Raw genomic sequence first — 13838 nt, forward strand, 5'->3', positions numbered from 1 at the left:
GCCTGGATGACTGTGACGTAGCACAGTGGTTTCCAACCTTGTTGCCCACTCCAGGCACAGAACTTTCCCAGACCTGTGGAGATTGGCATTGCAGCTGAACTTGTGCCTGGACTGCAAAGTCACAGAGTAGGTACTTCACCTTCTTTCTCATGGGCACAAAGTGTTAGGTCGTACATCCAGGGATAAAAACCCGAGGCGGCTATTTTATCAAAGCAGAGGCTGTCTGCCAACCTCCCGTTGCGTCCCTCAGTCCCAACTGTTTACAGGGTTGGTTGGCTGGGATGCCCTGCCCCTACCCTGAACTTGTACAGCCCTGCTTCCCACAGTGGCCCTTCCCTTTAAAAATCCAACCGTTTAAATTAGCTAGGGATGGGGATGTATTTTTATTTTTTCATCGACCCTTTATACTCCTGATCTCTTGGTCTGCCTATGAAAGGCTATTGGTGGAACCTGGTTGGATCATAAGACCAGAGTATACTGGAGATCCTCAATACGTGGGATGATCACCAAGAACAGCAGTAGCTGTGGAGTGGAGTCCTCCAGAGCCTAGAGTGCTACAGAGGGCAGAGCTGGAGATGTGACCCAAGCCCTTTTGGGAAGCCCAGAAGATAATGTGTAGATCTCAAAGTTGAAGTTCCTTGGAGACCCCAAGATGTTAGAGATGCCAGAGCCATAGAATACCTGCCTCGGAGAGCTAATAGGAAGTGGGATCTGCCCAAGAGAAAGAGTTGTGTTTCAGTCACCAAAGCTGAAAGGAGTTAGAGATGAGACATGAAGATGCTGAGTTTAGAGTTTCCCCAGATGATTTTTGGTCTAGCTTTGGTTCCGTCTTTCCTCACCACATTAGAATGGTAATGTGCATTCTGTGGTGTTGGAAGTATATGATTTCCTTTATGATTTGGGTTTTACGGGTGATTACAGTTAAGAGATTGCATGCATCTCAGAAGAGATTGAACTTTGGACTTTAGACATTGTTGTGACTGTGATATACTATGGGGACTCTGGAAGTTGAACTAATTTTATTTTGCATTGTGCTATGGCTACGATAGCCCTTATAGACTTGGGTGTTTAAGCAAGGTTATGGGAGCCAGGTAAATGGAATGTGGCGGTTTGAATGTGCTTGGCCCGTGGGAATTGGCATGACTCAGAGGAGTGTCAATATTGGAGTAGGTATGGTCTTCTTGGAAGATATGTGCCACTTGAGGGGTGGGTATTGAGGTTCCTATGCTTAAGCTCCATCCTGTGTGGAATAGAGCCTCCTCATGGCTGCCTAGGGAAGACAGCCTGCCCTGTCCTCAGTGCAGTCAGATCAAAATGTACAACTCCTGGCTCCTTCAATGCCTTGTCTGCCTGCTCACTGCCATGCTTTCCACCGTGATGATAATGGACCGAACCTCTGAAAATGTAAGCCAGACCCAACTAGTTTCCTTTGTAAGACTTTCCATGGTCATGGTGATTTTTCATAGCAATAGAGCCCTAATGAAGGCACACGCTCATCGATGTTTATGCCTTTTACGATAACTGAATGGTGTGGAACTAAATGCATTGACGATTCTACAGCATGGTTCTCGTGATTAAAATGATGACATCTGTTAAGGCACTCTTTCCTTGTCTTGTTTCTTAGAGAAATTCCCTCTAAGCATTGCCAGGTACCTGGCATTGGGGCATGTGGCATTATGAGAATTTAATAAGCGTCACAAAGCTGTGCTTATTTACACTGTAGCTTTTCCTTAAAAGTCATGGTATCTTACAGTCTCTTCAGAGGTCCATGAGCATCAGTCTGCACAGCAAAATCACCTTCCGTGCTTCTAGACCTTCTTGATGTGCTTCAATATTGTGGTCTTCCCATTGGCAAATAGCCCCTAATATAATACCAGAAAATGAACATTGTCAGAAATTATGCAAATTTTTGGAGTCCTGTGCTTCCAACGGATATCCAGGTATTAATAAAGTCCCAACCCTCCACAATGGCTAGATTTGAAGGCTCTGGTGAGTATGCCACAGCCTAAAGAACCAACCCTGAGAAAGAACAGACCCAAAGGAAACCAAAAGAATAGACTGCTGGGTGCTGCATAAGCTGCCACCGGTGAGCAGCGATGAGAGCTGAAGGCTGCAGACAGAGGCAAAGCTGGGTCTTAATGCCTCACATCATGCCCCTGCCCTACATTGGTCCTCTCCATACCTGTGTGTTCTTAATAGATTTGTAACTCCTCTGTTCACCCTTTGAAGTCCGTTCCTGTTTATGCCCAAGAATGCCCTAGGAACCCATGCTTTTCTTTAATCTCAAAAACAGAATGTTAAGTACCTGTTACATATTTTTATTTTCTTTTTAATTTTTTAATATTTATTATTAGTTTTTTTATTTACATTTCAAATGTTATCCCCTTTCCCCCACCCAACCACTCACCCCTACCCGCCTTCCTGCTCTGACATGTCCCTACACTGGGGGAAGGACCAAGGGCTTCTCCTCCCTTTGGTGCCGAACAAGGCCATCCTCTGCTACATATGCCTCTGGAGCAGTGGGTCTGTCCATGTGTATTCTTTGAATGGTGGTTTAGTCCCTGGGAGCTCTGGTTGGTTGGTATTGTTGTTCTTATGGTGTTGCAAACCCCTTCAGCTCCTTCAATCCTTTCTCTAACTCCTTCAATGGGGACACCATTCTCAGTTCAGTGGTTGGCTGTGAGCATTCACCTATGTATTTGTCATGCTCTAGCTGAGCTTCTCAGGAGACCTCCATCCATATCAGGCTCCTGTCAGCATGCACTTCTTAGCATCAGCAGTAGTGTTTGGGTTTGGTGGCTGTATGTATATGGGCTGGATCGCTAGGTGGGGTAGGCTCTGAATAGTCCTTCCTTCAGTCTCTGCTCCACCCTTGGTCTCCATATCTCTTCCTATGAATATTTTTGGAACTCATGTGTTTATTTCCATTTATTTAGTGGCTTTTGACATAAACAAGGTATGAAGAAGGTACATTGTAAAATAGTTTCCTTCTCGGTTAATTTATATGTTCTCTGTTTTCTGTGTCCTAACCTGGGAGTGAGTACTTAATCCTAGATGGTGTCTGCTGAACTATAATTTACTCTTTCTAACCCAGGCCACCTAACTTACAGAAAGCCATCTCTATGTGGGGGTTTAGTCCGAGTTGTATCCTGACCTACTTCGATCTGGATTGAAGACTGTTGCAGAGATTGATGGGTTGTAAAATTGGAGAAGAGGGTCCAGGAAATGCTTATCTCAAACTTTCTCCATTTTGTCTTTCTTTCTCCCTTCTTCTTCAGGAAAGGGGTTCTCTGTGCATCTCTCGATACCCTAGAGCTCACTGTGGAGGAAGAAGAGGGCCTGAAACTCACAGAAATCTACCAGACTATGCCTCATAACCTCTGGGATGAAAAGTGTTCCCCACCCACAACCAGCATCAAGAAAATGTTTAAAGGGCGTATTGGAAGATTGTCCTGAAGGGAGGCAAACCCTCCCTAACTCGCAGCCATTAAAACTTTACTGATATTCTGTTACTCTCTTGTCCATTTACAGCTATCTCATTCTTCTATGATTGTGTTGAAATGTTTTCTGGGCCCTTGATCTGGGAATCTTCTCCTTTGATTCCTATTATTCTCAGGTTTGATCTTTTCAGAGTGTCCCAAATTTCCCACGTTTTGTGTCATAAACTGTTTACATTTTTCATTTTGCTTGACTGATGTATCAATTTCTTCTCTCATCTCTTCTGTCCCTAGGGTTCCGTATTCAGTCTCTGGTATTCTTACGTCTGTACTTCCTGTCCTCTTTCCTAGGTTTCCCATCTCCAGGATTGCCTCAGTTTCTGTTCTTTACTGCTTCTGTTTCCACTTTTAGGATTCAGACATTGTTTTTTCATAGCCTTCACCTGTTTGGTTGTATTTATTTGCTTAATCTTTTAATGCCTCTATCTGTTCAAATGTCTTCCTGATTTCTTTAATGGATTTATTCAATTTTGTAAGACCGGATTGAAGATTATCTTCTTGTGCTTCAGTTTCATTTGGATATCCAGGGCTCTGTAGCAGGATAGCTGGGCTCTGGTGGTGCCATGGTGCCCTGGATCTTGTTGGTTATGTTTTTGCTCTGTCCTTCAGGCATCTGGTTTTCCCTGGTGTTGGCTGGTTGACCCTGATGTCCTCAGAACTTCTTGGGAAGGCAAGAGGAGCTGTGGACAGACAATGAAGCTCAGAAGACCCAACTCTGTTGGGTGTTCTCCTAACTGGGCTGCCTGTCTGATGTTAGTAAAAGAGGATACAACCAGTCCTACAGGATCTTGATGTGCCATGGAGGGAAACAAAGGGGAGAGAGGAATAGGGGAAGGATCTGTGTAAGGAGGTACCAGGAGGAGATGGCGATTGACATTGGGATGTAAACTGAATAAATAATTTTTTTTAAGTTTACTGGTCTTTTTGCCCTGTGAGGTTGAGTGTATACATTCAAGAAGTTTGGAATATGCAGTTGATGTTAGACCTCATTCATCTGATAGGACCTTAAATAGGAAAAGCTGTCACTACGCAAAACAGATTTTCAAGAGTCTAGTAACTGACTCTCAATATGAAGAAGGGGTTGTTTCACACCTAGAGACTGCTGAGCTTACTCAGGATGATTCTGAATTGACATCACTTTTTATTCAGCTACAACAAATGATCAGGATATGAGTCATGCACTGGATATTAAACAGTTAAGATCCAATACTGGTCTGCCAGGCCTTCTGGCACAAGGTAACAATGAAATTGATCAGCTATTGACAGGAAGTATACTAGAGGCTTCAGAATTCCATTTTTAAAAACGCCATGTTAACAGTAAATGTTTACAGGAAGGCTTCTCTATCACTCGGCAACAATCCGAGGAAATTGTGCGACAATGTCCTACTTGCTTAGGGGACTCTCCAGGCAGCTTTTTCTACAAATTGTATAGTTTTGGAAGGTATGGCTTCTACCTCCTACATATTCAGGTAATATTTAATTCTTTAGATCTCTGATGGGGTTGAAAACAGGTTATAGTCCCATAACTGAACATGTTGTTTAGCATTAAAGATGTTACAGATTTGAAAGGATGGATCTCAGATGGTAATACAGGTAAAATCAACATAATTCAGGCACAGAATTGTAACTTCTTTAAGTTAGTATAGATGATAGAATACTTCATCTAAATTTACAAATATGATGAACTGGATGTTGAGTGTATATCATACCTTATAATTTGCATAATTGTTACAGTTGTGTTCAATTTGTTTTGGAGAAAAGGAGCTTTTTAAGTGAACAAAAAGCGAGAAATGTAGTGGACTGTCCTGTGCTGTTTGTATTCTGATGTTAATTCTGCTTCCTCAAGAGGGGTTGACCACAACAAGCAGTAGATCATGAACCCAGGTGATCTCATGTGAACATTCGCCCCATTTTAACTGGTCATAAAGGCTAGAGCCTATGATTGGCAGTGGAAGGCAAAGGTTGACAGGGGTTTTTTTGTTTTTTTGTTTTTTTTAATGAGTGGAGGTAGGTAGAGAGGAAAAGAGCACAAGTAGGGAAGGAGAGAAAACAGAAGAGGAGGAGGAGGAAGCCATGATGGAGTAGAACCACGTGGCCAGGAGAAACTGCAAGTAGTGAGAGGTCTTATAACTGGGGAATAAGTTAGAATAGTGTAAAAATCTGCCCAGTAGGCTTATAGCTTATAATTATAACTAGATTGTGTTTTTATATGGGTTTATTGGGGTTGATAATTCCAGCAACATACAACACCTCTGGAAATCAATCTAGTGGTTTTCAGAAAATTGGAAATAGTTCTACCTAAAGAACAAGCTATACATCTCCAGAACATATACCCAAAAGATGGTCCACCATACCACAGGGACACATGCTCCACTACGTTCATAACAGCTTTATTCATGCTACCCAAACTAAAGAGCACAGAGACAGTACCCAAATTGACAAAGTCAGAAATGAAAAGGGAGACATAACAACAGACACTGAGGAAATTCAAAAAAAATCATCAGATCCTACTGCAAAAGCCTATACTCGACAAAACTGGAAAATCTAGGTGAAATGGACAACTTTCAAGACAGACACCATGTACCAATGTTAAACCAGGTAAGCTAAAATAGTTTTGACAGTTTTTTGATAAGAAGGCCAAAGCCATACAGTGGGAAAAAGAAAACATCGTCAACAAACGCTGCTGGGCTATCTGGCAGACTGCATGTAGAATGCAGACTGATCCATATTTATCTCCTTGTACAAAGCTCAAGTCCAAGTGGATCAAGGACCTCCACATAAAACCAGATACACTGACTCTAATAGAAGAGAAAGTGGGAAAGAGCCTTGAAAACATTGGCACATGAGAAATTTTCCTGACCAGAACACTGATGGCTCAGGCTCTAAGATCAACAATTCAAAAATGGGACCTCATGAAACACTGCCAATAGAGCAAAATGGTAGTCTGCAGATTGAGAAAAGATCCTTACTAGCCCTACATCTGATAGAGGGTAATTTCTAAAATATACTACGAACTCAAAAAGTTAGACTCCAGAAAATCAAATAACCCAATTAAAAATGGGGTACAGAACTTACCTGAGGAATCTCAAACGACTGAGAAGTACCTAAAAAAATGTTTAACATCCTCAGTTATCAGGGAAATGCAAATCAAAACAACCCTGAGATTCCACATCACACCAGTAAAAATGACTAAAGTCAAAAACTCACGTGACAGCAGATGCTGGCGAAGATGGGGAGAAAGAGGAACACTCCTCCATTGCTGGTGAGATTGAAAACTGGTACAACCGTTCTGGAAGACAATCTGGTGATTCCTCAGAAAATCAAAAATAGTTCTACTTGAAGACCCATTTATACTACTACTGGGCATATACCCAAAAGATGCTCCAACATATAACAAGGACACATACTCCACTATGTTCATAGCAGCCTTATTTACAATAGCCAGAAGCTAGAAACAAACCTGATGTCCCTCAACCAAAGAATATATACAGAAAATGTATACACTTACACAATGTAATACTAGTCAGCTATTAAAAATAAGGACATCACAAATTTTGCAGGCAAGTAGATGGAACTAGAAAAATGTCCTGAGTGGGGTAACCCAGACCCCAATAGATGGTGTTTAGCCAAAAAGTTCAGAATACCCATTGTCCAACTTAATATGATAGACCATATGAAGCTGAACAAGAGGGAAGGCCCAAGTGTGGAAGCTTCAATCCCACTTAGAAGAGGGAACAAAATAATCACGGGACGCAGAGGGAGAGAGGGACTTGGGTGGGAGGGGGGAGGGGAAAAAAGGGAGCAGGATCAGGTATGGTGGTAGACAGGAGAGAAGCTCAGAGGGCCAGGACAATGAAACAAAAATATGCAGCAGTGTGGGGAAGGGGGGAAACAACTACAAAGTCCCAGATACCATGGATGTAGGAGGCTCCCAGGACCCAATAGGGATGACCTTAGCTGAAATTCCTGTTGTGGATTGCTGTTTGTATGTTCTGCTCCCTCAAGAGTGCCCGTATTCAGGTGCAGTCAGGTGACCTCTTTATTAGTCTGATAGAGCTAGAGCCTGTGATTGGGCAGTGGAAAAGGAAGGCAGAGCTGAAAGTTTTAGAGAGGGGATGGGGGTGGGAGGAGTCAGGAGATGGGAGAGAGAAGATGGTAAGTGAAGGAGAGGACGATGAGCCACGTGGTCCTAGGTGTTGGGATGGAAACCGCAGCTCGTGTCCAGACGAACCACACCAGGCCAACACGGTCTCAAGCGAAGAGGTTTATTGGGGTGGCAGAGACAAGGGAGGTTTAAGAGAGGGAGAGAGAGAAAATAGAAAAGAGAAGAGAGAAAAAGAGAAGAGGAAGGGGTCAGGAAAGGTCTGCCTTTTATTTTAAATGTGACTTAACTGCTTCCAGGTGAAGGTGGGAGCTGAGCCAAAGGCACGCTGGGAATGTATGGCCATTGCCATGGCAACAGATGAGCGTGTGATGTCACTGCTGGAGGTGAAAGCAGTTCGCGATACCAACATACCTCCCTTTTTCTTATCATAAAAAGAAAGAAAAGGAGAGAGGGAAGCTGATGGTAAAAGGGGAATGGGGTGCCATGTCTCTTAGACTTCTTCCTGCTGTCTTGGGGTGTCGTCAGTTTCCGGATACAGCTGACTTTCACAATCGGGTTCTACTTGGTGGACGTTCACATCAGGCTCCTCCATGGACGGCAGTTGGTAATCCTGTAACAGGAATTGATTAATAGTTTGGGGGGTTGGGGATTTAGCTCAGTGGTAGAGCGCTTGCCTAGCAAGCGCAAGGCCCTGGATTCGGTCCTCAGCTCCGGAAAAAAAAAAAAAAAAAAGACAAAATAGTTTGGTTACAATTTTTCAGTATCTGTTGTTGAACGAATGTAGAGACAAGATTAATGAGGCAGGGAGTGAATAATAACACCAGAAAAAATGACTAGAAAGGGTGTTATGAAAGGGAGTATCCACTTCCACATAGGGTTTTTGAAAGTTCAGGAACTAAAGGCCTGCTGTTCCTTGGAATTCTGTATGTCTGGTTGTAGCTCTTGTATTTTATTTCTCACTATAACAGAACTGGTTGATGTAGAAACAGCATTCTTCTTGGAGGAGCAGGCAATGACCACCTTCCTTAGCTGTCAGGACATCCAGCCCCCATAGGTTCTGAAGCACCACTGCAGCTGAAGAATCAATCTGTTTCTGGATTGTCAGCATGGTGTCAGATTTTTTTGAAAACCGTTGTTAATCTTCTAAGTGAACTCATTATATTAGGTCATGAAGTAGTTATCCCTACAATCCCAGTGCCAGTGCCTATGGCTATTCCCGCAGTGACCAAGTGTGGCACGACCCGAGCTGCCCTCTTATGCTGGGCAGCTATCATATCTACAACTGGGATTGGCAGGGGCTGGTTTCCCTGGATTACCCCTCGTTCAGGGAGAAGGAGCACCAACGTGCAAACTCCTGACCAGCTGGCAGGCAGGCGATGATAACGTGTTTTGGACAGCAGGGCATTGTGACAGAGATGGGGTGTCAAGGGTAGTGGTTCTATTACAGCATAGGGAGCCTAGCGTTCCTATAGAATGTGCCCCAGATGTCTTAAAACAGTTTGCCATGCCAAAAAGAGGGAGAGAGAAAAGGCATGGAGTCAAAAGTGGCAGTTGTGAGTTAGTTCCTGGGGGTACACATAGCCAGCAATCTTTAAAGTGGCCAGGTCAGGTGACATTAAGGAGTTGGTATGCCCAGATCAAGGTCTAAAGCAAAAGGTGAAATGATGAGTTAGTGCCATTTATGAGGGGGATGTCAAAGAGGTAAGGACCTCGGAGGAGTGTTTGATTACTTTTCCTACATTTCCGATATCTAGAGGTTGGGCAATTGAGACATATTTTCTCTGAATGTGGATAGTACTTAGTTAGTGAGGACCCAGCTTGATTTTTTTTAAGATTATTTTTATGTATATGAGTACACTATAGCTGTCTTCACACACCAGAAGAGGGCATCAGATCCCATTACAGATGGTCGTGTGCCACCATGTGGTTGCTGGGAATTGAACTCAGGACCTCTGGAAGAGAAGTCAGTGCTCCTAACCGCTGAGCTATCTCTCCAGCCCTCCAGGTTGATTTTTTTTTTTCTTTATGGTAGAGCTCACCAAGAACTCCTATCTCCCACCTGGGATTCCATGAGTCTTGTATGTAGAAAAAAAAAGTCTTGCATTGTTGATAGAAGGACAAGGCCAGTATAATCAGCCCCCCATATTTGTCTGGCCATCTTTTTAAAGATTTATTTATTTATCATGTATGAGTTTACTGTAGCTGTCCTCAGACGCACCAGAAGAGGGCATCAGATCCCATTACAGATGGTTGTGAGCCACCATGTGGTTGCTGGGAATTGAACTCTGGACCTCTGGAAGAGCAGTCAGTGCTCTTAACCACTGAGCCATCTCTCCAGCCCTCTTGTCTGGCCATTTTTTACAATTGTCTTTTGTCTGATCAAAGAGAAAGTAAAGAGATCATAATATTTAGATAGTATAACTGGTACAGGATGACAGCAATTTGGAACGGTTCCTGGCATCTGGCCATGGAACAGTTTCCTGATCCTATTTGGAAAGACTGTTTGTTTAGCAACAGAGGGGTTCTGGACTCCCAGACTTGGGGGGCTACCGGAGAAGCTGGTAAAGGAAGCAACATGTCTGTGTTAGTCGGTTGACTGGTTAGAAGAAGGAGCAGAGGGGCTGCTGGTGAGCTTGGTGTCTTAGGTAGGGTCTTATTGCTGAGAACAGACACCATGACCTATGTAAGTTTTATGAAGGACAGCATTTAACTGGGGCTGCTTACAGGTTCAGAGGTTCAGCCCATTATCATCAAGGCAGGAGCATGGAAACGTCGCTGCCCCCAGGCAGGCACGGTGCAGGAGGAGCTGAGTTCTACAGAGGAACAGTCTGAGCATCCTCAGGCAGCTAGGAGGAGGGTCTCCAAGCCCACCCCCACAGTGACACACTTCCTCTAACAAGGCCACACCTCCTAATAGTGCCACTCCCTGGGCCAAGCATATGCAAGCCATCAAACTTGGGTTTAGGTGAATGGGGGGAGCTAAGGAAATAGAGGCTCCCAACTTAGCTAGAAGATCACTTCCCAATAAGGGGACAGGACATGTTGGCACTACCAAAAAGGAATGGGTGAGAGGTACACCCCTAAAAATGCAACTAAGTGGTAGGGTTTGGTGAGGAAAGAAATGTTGTCCTCCTACCCTGACAATAGGGGAACAGGAGAGAAGTGGGTCCCCAAACTCCATTAGGACTGAGTAGGTGGCCTCAGTGTCCAAGAGGAAGGAGATGGGCTGCCCACATACCATGATGGCTACTCAGAGCTCCCTGCTGGTATGGCAGTGGTTGGGTCAAGGGAGCTCAGGCCCCGTTAGTCATCCATAGCCAAGCCTAGGAGATCAGTTGGAGGGTTATCTGGGAGTGATGTCCCTCTGTCCTGTGAAACACGAGGGCAATCAACAGCCCAATGTCCCTCTTTATGGCACCAAGGACATGGCCCATTTGGCTTGTGGACGTTAGGGCAAGCCCTTGCCCAATGACCTTGTTGACCACATTTGTAGCAGGAGCCTGATGGTTTCTTAGCCTTAGAAGACCAGGAGAATGGGGTGATAGCTAGGGATGGTAGGACAGCCTTTGCCAGCATATGGTATTTTGTCTGCCAGCCTTCTCATCCCTTCCATGGTGCACTTTGAAGGCCAGCACCAAAACTTCTGCCTGTGAAGTTAGGGCCCCCCCCCTCTAACTTTTTAAGTTTGTCTTTTATGTCGGGGTACCTCTGGGGAAAGAAATAGGTCATCAGAAGTTGCTTATCTTCTGGGTTTTCAGGGTCCAGATTAGTGTATTGCAATAGAGCCTTTGTGAGGCGGTCTAAAAATTGAGATGGGTTTTCCTGTTTTTCCTAGGTGACTTCTTGGAGTTTTTCAAAATTCACTGGTTTTAAGACTGTCTGTAAAGACGGCCAGGAGACAGGTCATGAGTCTACCTCTGGCTAAAACATCACAGGTGGGATTCTAACTCCATCCAGATCTTGGTCAGGTGCTGCCTCAGACCCGATTGGGTATGATCCATCTGTTTGATGGATCTCGTCTGCATGTGTTCTCTCCTGCTCCCAAACTCAGCGGCGTCCCTCAGGAAGTAGATTATTAGTAAGGACCATATTACATCACAGCTGTAAGACTGAGCAATGTGCTGAAACTCTTTAATAAAGGCGGATGAGTTAGAGGTATGGGAACCCAGTCTGCTTTAGAGAGCAAACATACATAAATGCATAGAGGACCTCTTTGCATTTACCAGACCACTGGCAGTATGTATGAAGATCCCGTAAGACTATAGAATCTACTGTGCCATTAAGTGGCCATTTGGAGCCATTGTCCAGTAGGTACTGAGTCCACACCTCATTGAAAAGGTGTATCAGTTTTGATGCCCTGAAGTGGGGCGTTCATTTCAGAGATTTGAAATTTTCCAGAAGACATGTTCGAAGACAACGAGTTACCCATTAGGGAGTTACTGAATTATTCATACTGGTGTCCCCGTGAGAAATACAGTAACAGCACTCTGCCAGGCCAGGCGTCTGAGTCGTCACTTAGACTCCCAGAGGCTATATACGGGGAGTCCCTGACCCACCAGAAAGTGTTCCTTCCCAGGCCTGGGAATTTCTAATCGGCTGCAAGAGCCCAGAGGGGAGGGGGGCAGGGAACGGCTTCCAGGGGAATATTCGCCCAGTGGTCGAAGTCTTATCTTGGCCCTTGGCTGTGGAAGACCAACGCCCTACCCATAAAGGCTGGGTAATCAGGCCCTACTTGGGAAATCAGAGGTTCTCCTTGCCAACCAGAGGGAAAAAAACTACCAATCTGCAGGTGTTTGTGCAAGGATTTTAGCGGTCTGGTAGCAGGAAACGTGAAACCATATGGTTGGTGAGGGCCTGTCTGACTACGTGACCCACGTAGCAAGAGCGAGCACCATGTGGTGGACCACGGCAGGCAGCAGCTCATGTAGAAGTCTGTGTGTCCTGCACAGCTGCAGCAGCAACTCACGAGGTGGAAGTCGGAGTCCTGCGGCAGCCAGCAGGTGGTGGTGGTTGAACAGCGCTGCCTGGATTGAATTCGAGTGGCAGCGCTCAGCAGGAAGGGAAGGGCTGCTGCACGCCGCTTTGGCGGTAGTGAGCACATGGCACCAGTCCAGGCACAGGCAGGGAGAGGTCTATTCCCCGTACTGGTCACCAATTTTGGGATGGAAATCATGGATCGCATCCAGACAAACCACACCAGGCCAACACGGTCTCAAGTAGAGGAGGTTTGTTGGGATGGCGGAGACAAGGCGGAGTAGGTAAGAGAGGGAGAGAGAAAAGAGAAGAAAGAGAAGAGGAAAGGTCGGCCTTTTATTTGAAATGTGACTTAACTGCTCTCAGGTGAAGGTGGGAACTTAACCAAAGGTATGCTGGGAATGTATGGCCATTGCCATGGTAACAGATGCACAGGTGACATCACCGCTGGAGGTGAAAGCAGTTCTTGATACCAACACTAGGAGCTATAAGTAATGGGATTTCACAGTAACGTAAGGCACATTTGTCCAATCTATTTTTATATTTTATATTATATTATAATTAATATCCTTCCCTATATTTAATATTGTTTAAATTCCCTTCTATTTACTATGTAAGTCTACTTGCAGAACAACATATGTGCTAGGTTAAGCAGTCCAGTGTTCCCATGGAGACCAGGCTGAAGAACCCCGTTGCTTATGATAGTATTGACATCTTTAAGAAGGTGATGAGCATCAATACCTCTATATGGAGTTACTTCAGTTATGAAGTAGCCACTGGGGGAGAAATCCCCTGATTCCATCTGAACACAGACTGCTGTCCAAGAGGGATAAACAAACACAAGATAAACTGCTACTGAGCTCTGCCAAGACAGGACAAGTAATTCTTCATACCACCTGCTTCACTCAAGGTCTGCCAGATGTTCTGGGCCAGAAGACTGAACATAGATACTCCAATATTATCAGAAATATTGAGGGGCTGGGGATTTAGCTGGGGCTGGGGATTTAGCTCAGTGGTAGAGCGCTTACCTAGGAAGCACAAGGCCCTGGGTTCGGTCCCCAGCTCCGAAAAAAAGAACCAAAAAAAAAAAAAAAAAAAAAAGAAATATTGAGGGCTGTCCAGTCAACTGTCTTTGCCAATTATTTAAATTTTAAAAACTATGCTGTTACACTTCTTACATAATCAAATATGTATTTCCTTCTCAAATCTCTGATGAGATTAAAGACTATAATCTCATAATTAAAAAATTATTTAACATTAAA

The 13838-nt window shown here is 44.4% G+C and overlaps 2 long non-coding RNA genes across 2 annotated transcripts; both read left to right on the forward strand.

The window, feature by feature from the left end:
- The first annotated feature begins 22 nt into the window (after positions 1-22).
- On the forward strand, positions 23-4407 carry LOC100360470 (hypothetical protein). The gene is made up of 2 exons (NR_185299.1): positions 23-126; positions 3279-4407. It is a non-coding gene; the product is annotated as a hypothetical protein LOC100360470 (long non-coding RNA).
- Positions 4408-7954: 3547 nt separating this feature from the next.
- Positions 7955-11760, forward strand: LOC148004442 (uncharacterized). The gene is made up of 2 exons (XR_015625047.1): positions 7955-8206; positions 11438-11760. It is a non-coding gene; the product is annotated as an uncharacterized LOC148004442 (long non-coding RNA).
- Positions 11761-13838: the final 2078 nt, after the last annotated feature.

Source organism: Rattus norvegicus, chromosome 7 (assembly GCF_021556685.1).
Source record: "Rattus norvegicus strain SHRSP/BbbUtx chromosome 7, alternate assembly SHRSP_T2T, whole genome shotgun sequence".
NCBI lineage: Eukaryota > Metazoa > Chordata > Mammalia > Rodentia > Muridae > Rattus > Rattus norvegicus.